The sequence below is a fragment of the Oncorhynchus kisutch genome, linkage group LG7 (genome assembly GCF_002021735.2).
Source record: "Oncorhynchus kisutch isolate 150728-3 linkage group LG7, Okis_V2, whole genome shotgun sequence".
NCBI lineage: Eukaryota > Metazoa > Chordata > Actinopteri > Salmoniformes > Salmonidae > Oncorhynchus > Oncorhynchus kisutch.
The window spans coordinates 10,472,207-10,478,682 of NC_034180.2; the positions used below are offsets into that span (position 1 = coordinate 10,472,207).

Sequence of the window (6,476 nt, forward strand, 5' to 3'; positions counted from 1 at the left end):
GTCCTCAGGTTGGGTTTGGTTAAGCGCTATCAAAATGATGGCCATTATTTTTAAAGGGAGATGGGACATTCAAAGGCATTAAGTGAAAACATACCTGGTCCAATGTATACTGATTGTGTTTGTATTTCTACAGCGAGCACGGATGACATTTGGATGACTAACAAATGAGCTGTAACCATAGCATTAGAATGAATCATTATATTTCTAATGGCCATAACGCTCGACAATCAATTCAATAGGTGAGTTGAATACAGCCCAAATGCTCAGAAACCAATGAGAAACATTACTCCAGCACACACTATTTAGCCTGGAACCCAAACTGATCTGCTTCATTTCACAATGTTAGTCATCCCACCATTGAAACCCATTTGAGCCTGCGTGTGTAATGACGGACAATCAACAACAAAAAAATGTATGTCAGCAATTGGATGAGTTGGATCACCTTCGACCAATCACAAGATGACCTAATCCAAAGTACAGTGTCTGACCGTGTGGGTTTCCATGCTAAAATCTCCCCATTTCTGAGGGGATACTAATTGGACCAGTTCATTTCAACCCATTCCAAGTACACGGATATTAGGATCTGCATCCCAAATGGCACCCTATTCCCTTACATAGTGCACTAGTTTTGACCAGGGAAGGGTCCAAAAGTAGTGCACTATGTACAGAATATGTTGGCATTTGGGACAAATAAAGCGTGCAGAGGACACATAAGAGAAACTGTCATCATACTGATAATTGACATTTCCTCCCAGGACTGCAAAGAAAGACAATGTGGTGGTGTACATGACTGTTCATATGTTCATAAGACACTTCTTGGAACACTGTCTTCTCTTCCATGAAGTCCCCCGGGTAGAGGGAAAGGAGGGCTGATGTGAGGGGGGGGGGGGGTCACCGGAGAGACAGCACGCTGTTACAGTTCTCCGCCATCTCAAACAGGAAGTCATGCGGTCCACTTCGGCTAGTGATTTCACTGGCCTTCTCCTAGCTTTTGCTCTGAAGCTCCGCCTTGATGGAGCACAGCGATAGGAGGAACTCCAGCGTGTGGGCGGAGCCCTGTCCAGGGTGGGAGGCAGCTAGGTGGAGCGCTGTGAGGCCACCGTTGGGCTGGGCATACAACTCCGCCCCTTGACTCAACATGAGGGCTGCAGTGACGACTTGGCCCCAGCGACAGGCGCCGTGTAGGGGCGTCCAGCCGTCGGCAGTGCGGGATTTAACTTCGGTGCCCGCTGGCAGCAGGGTTAGAGGCCCTGGCTGCGTGGCCTCCGTAGGCCGATATGGTGCAACGAAGTATAGCCGTCCTTGTCCTGGCAATGCGCAATCAAGGGGTCAACCGAGAGCAGCCGCTTGACCGTCGGCAGCTTAAAGAGGCAGAGAGAGAGAATATTTGCATTTTAACTGACCTTTATCGAACTCTTCAACATATCATGAAACAGCCGAAAGGCAGATGCATTTCATAAAAATCAAAAAACAAGGCCGGAGCTTAAAATAGTTAAAACCACCCAACATTATCCCACCTACAGATGACAATCAACTCACAACTATTATTCAGCTTGTTCTATGCTAAATCAAACCTCCATCAAGCCGCCAACAAAAATCTGTTCTTGCCTCTGGATTCCCTGAGAGATGGAGATTTAAAGTTATTTCTGCACAGTTTTGACAGGGGGAACAAGCAAGAGCTCTAGAGGATTATCTTTCTCCCTCCCCTCCCTCCTTCCATTTGTTTAAATCTCACCACCTCTCTGGCTGTGGGCGATACCAGTGAGACACATCATGACACACGCACAAACAAGGACACACACAGTAATCCAAAGCTTACCGCGCTGTTCTGTTCCAATCTTAAGCAAGTGATCTCACAGCTCATACTCATTCACTTTTACACCGCAACCACTTTGGATTTGAACAAACCTTTCCATACATATTGGCCCAGTGACGAAGAAAATGGATGTCTCATGATAGGCTGTGGTGTGCAAAATAGGTCAACTATGAGCACCTGATGACCAGCTCCAGGATAGCAGGGTCAACGCCAAAACTTGTTGTACACTTTTATTAAAGCTTTTCACGGTCACAGGTCTTTCTGGGTAAATTGCAAATTATTAAGTAAACATTCATTCATAATTCATACTTGTTTTCAGCACTTTTCTTTCCATGACTGGTCAAAACGTGTTTTCTCCTGGCTCTCTCTTGTCCCTCTGCAGGAGACATATGGTGAGCAATATGTTTAGAATATCAAATCCCAATTAAATCACAGTTTAGAATCAGCAACACATAGAATCGTGCGAATCACAATACATATGATATTGGCACCTAAGTATCATGAAAACATTGTATCGTGAGGTCCCTGGCAATTCCCAGCCCTAGTGCGTCACACTCCCTCTGTTATTCTCCGCCGCCCACAGCATCAGCTCCTCCGGTCTGTCTTTCAGCTTCTCCTCCTTCTGCTGATACCAGTCTTCACCCCCCCCCCCCCCCCCCGTCCTCCTCCTCGTCTCCCTGCCAGAGGCTGCATGCTCCGCAGGGGGATCAGGTGGTCGTGGGTCTTCAGCATTTCCAGCTGGTTAAAGCTCTCTGGGAACTCGTCCACACTGTACTAACTGCCCATGCACACTCACAGTCAACTCAGTGGCTGCTGATATAGAGAGGAGATATCAGGTCATTTGTAATTCATTATCAACAACTTAATTAACTGCAGAGAGAAAGAGAGCGATCGAACAACACATCAATATTTATCAACATCGTAATTAGGCTACTGTGAGAAAGACCGACAGCTACTTTTTAGTAAGGGATTTAATATGACTGATCAAAACAAGTCTGAACAATAATATCAAGGTGTAGGTCCCGTTTCATGAGCTGAAATAGAAGATCAGAGGTTTCACGTTGAACAAAGGAATATGTGAACATGTTGACTTCTGAATCTAGATGTTCGACAGAACACAAGTATAATCACACCAATGTCTGTATCATGTACGGTTCACAGATCGTAGGGTCTTAGAGGAGGAATGTACAGGTCTAAAAAAGGGCCTAAAATTGCCACTTTCATCATGATTTTCCCCCAAACTTGTTTGTGATACATATGTAAAAATGATGTCAAACATCCAATGTTACTATGTGAGAATTGCCAGAACAATCTGACTTAACAAATATATCTTTGGACTATACTGGTGTGGAATTTTTATTTAACTAGGCAAGTCAGTTAAGAACAAATTCTTATTTTCAATGACGGCCTAGGAACAGTGGGTTAACTGTCTTGTTCGGGGGCAGAACAACAGATTTATACCTTGTCAGATTTATACTTGCAACCTTCCGGTTACTAGTCCAACGCTCTAACCACTAGGCTACGCTGCCGCCCCAATTCCCCCAATTCATTCAAAATATTTTGTCCCCCTTTGATGTTTGGGATAGGCCCCTGTAGTCATGGAAATGTTGCATTGAGAGTTGGGAAGCGCAGAGAAAAGATATCAAGTTGTTACTGCTTAAGGACTACACTAAGTGTAGAGCAGTGGTTCCCAAACTTTTTATAGTCCCGTACCCCTTCAAACATTCAACCTCCAGCTGAGTACCTCCTCTACCACCGGGGTCAGCTCACTCTCAAATGTTGTTTTTTGCCATCATTGTAAGCCTGCCACACACACACACTATATGATGTGTTTATTAAACATAAGAATGAGTGTGAGTTTTTGTCACAACCCGACTCGTGGGAATTGACCAAGAGCTCTTATAGGACCAGGGCACAAATATTAATATAATAATAAACAATAATTTTGCTTTTTATTTAGCCATCTTACATATAAAACCTTATTTGTGAATAACTCACCACAGGTTAATGAGAAGGGTGTGCTTGAAAGGATGCACATAACTCTGCAATGTTGGGTTGTATTGGAGAGTGTCTCAGTCTTAAATAATTTTCCACACACAGTCTGTGCCTGTATTCATTGTCATGTTAGTGAGGGCTGAGAATCCACACTCGCATAGGTACGTGGTTGCAAAGGGAATCAGTGTCTTAACAGCGCGATTTGCCAAGGCAAGAAACTCAGAGCTCCCTATCCAGAAATCTGGCAGTGGCTTCTGATTAAATTACATTTTCACAGAACAGCTTGTTGCAATTTTGATGAGGCTCTCTTGTTCAGATATCTGTAAGTGGACTGGAGGCCTGGTATGAAAGGGATGACGAATCCTGTTTGTGTCGTCCGTTTTGGGAAAGTACCTGCGTAATTGCGCATCCAGCTCACTCAGGAGCTTCACTATATCACATTATTTACATTGTCCGTAAGCTTGAGTTCATTTGCACACAAACAATCATACAATGATGGAAAGACCAGTGTGATGTCCTTGTTAATGCAGACAGAAAGGTGCTCCAACTTCTTAATCATAGCCTCAATTTTGTCCCGCACATTAAATGTAATTGTGGAGAGTCCCTGGATTCCTAGCTTCAGATCATTCAGGCAAGAAAAAACATCACCCAGATAGACCAGTCGTGTGAGAAACCATCATGCAAGCGGTCAGACAAGTGAAAAGTATGGTCAGTAAAGCTCGTCTCTCAATTTTAAAAAAAATGTGTCAATACTTTGCCCCTTGATAACCAGCACACTTCTGTATGTTGTAAAAGCGTTACATGGTTGCTGGCCATATCATTGCATAGTGCAGAAAATACACGAGAGTTCAGGGGCCTTACTTTAAGAAAGTTAACCATTTTCACTGTAGGGTCCAAAAAGTCATTCAAGCTGTCAGGCATTCCCTTGGCAGCAAGAGCCTCTCGGTGGATGCTGCAGTGGACCCAAGTGGCGTCGGGAGCAACTGCTTGCAACTGCTTACCACTCCACTATGTCTCCCTGTCATGGTTGTTGCGCCATCAGTACAGATACCAACACATCTTGACCACCAAAATCCATTTGACATCACAAAGCTGTCCAGTACTTTAAAAATATCATATCATGTTGCCCTGGTTTCCAGTGGTTTGCAGAAGAGGATGTCTTCCATAATTGACCCCCCATAAATGTAACGGACATTTACAAAGGAGCTGTGCGTGGCCCGCCACATCTGTTGACTCAGCTGTAACGCATATAATTCACCAGCTTGTAGGTGAAGTAGTAATTCACTGATGCATCGTGAAACAGAGTTGTTTGATGAAGGCATTGTCTGTATAGTTTTTTTTTGCCTTTCTCCCAGCATTGTCCCAGCCATATCCGCAGTAGCAGGAAGAATTAAGTCCTCCACGGTAGTATGGGGTTTGCTTGTCCTAGCCACTCGGTAGCTCACCATATCAGACGCTTCTAGCCCCTTCTTATTAATGGTATCTGTTGCTTTTATACATGTCTTACTACTTGACAGTCATCTTTATTCTCGCTCAAAAAAGTCCCATGGCTTATTTTTCAAATTGTCATGATTCGTTTCTAAATATCTGCACAAGAGTGAACGTTTCCTGCGAGAGAGTAACGTTTAATGTGATTGGATGTTAATTATTTGACTAGGCTTCCTGTATTTGACAATGTGGTGTTATTTCGCTGAACACTAGATGGTTTAATTTTATTTTTCGCAGCGAAACGAGGCTACTCAGGTGAGAGACCTCACCCAAATGTATAGCCCCATTAGAAAATATGAATGTACTGTTTGAAAATGTGAAGATCTTTTTTTTTTATATAAAAAATAAATATATATCGTGTAAAAAGTATGTTTTGGCGTGTCCCCGAAGGCATTTTTGGCTTACCCACCGACGACATTGCGCGTACCCCAGTTGGAGAATACCTGCTGTAGAGAGTGTGTGAGAGAGAAAGTAGAGAGCGTGCGTGTCACGAACGTCGTCAGGGAAATGACCGGACCAAGGTGCAGCATGGTGAGTGTACATTTCTCTTTATTATAAATGTCGCCAACAAAACAAGAAACAACAAAAAACGAACATGAAGCTTACTAGGGCTATACAGGCCACTAAACAAAGTCAACTACCCACAAATACCCAAAGGAAAAAAGGCTGCCTAAGTATGATTCCCAACATAGACAGCTGTCCCCGATTGAGAACCATACCCGGTCAAAACACAGAAACAGAAAACATAGAAATAAAGAAACTAGAATGCCCACCCTTGTCACACCCTGGCCTACCCAAAATAGAGAATAAACGCCTCTCTATGGCAAGGGCGTGACAGTGCGAGAGAGAGAAAGAAAGATCAAGAGAGAGGAAAGAGAAACAGAGAAGAGATGTGCTTGACATAATAATTATGATTTTAAACTAAGATTACTGAAGGTGTGTGTGCGAGAAAGAGAGAAGGCAAGGAGACAATACATCAATATACCTAAACAACTTAATTAGGCTACTGTGAGAAAGACAGACATCTAGAACAAGAGACATAAGAAAAGATAATAAAATATATAGTCCTATTGGGCGATTCCATGCCAGCGTAGCTTAAATTATTTTTTATATCTCAGATTGTTCTGGCAATTTTTAGATAGTAACTTCATTGGGAGGAAGGATGTGCTTTTTTTGT

The 6,476-nt window shown here is 43.2% G+C and overlaps 1 pseudogene; it reads right to left on the reverse strand.

The window, feature by feature from the left end:
* Nucleotides 1-984: 984 nt before the first annotated feature.
* On the reverse strand, nt 985-5,717 carry LOC109894781 (ankyrin repeat domain-containing protein 49-like; annotated as a pseudogene).
* Between the last annotated feature and the right edge of the window lie 759 nt (nt 5,718-6,476).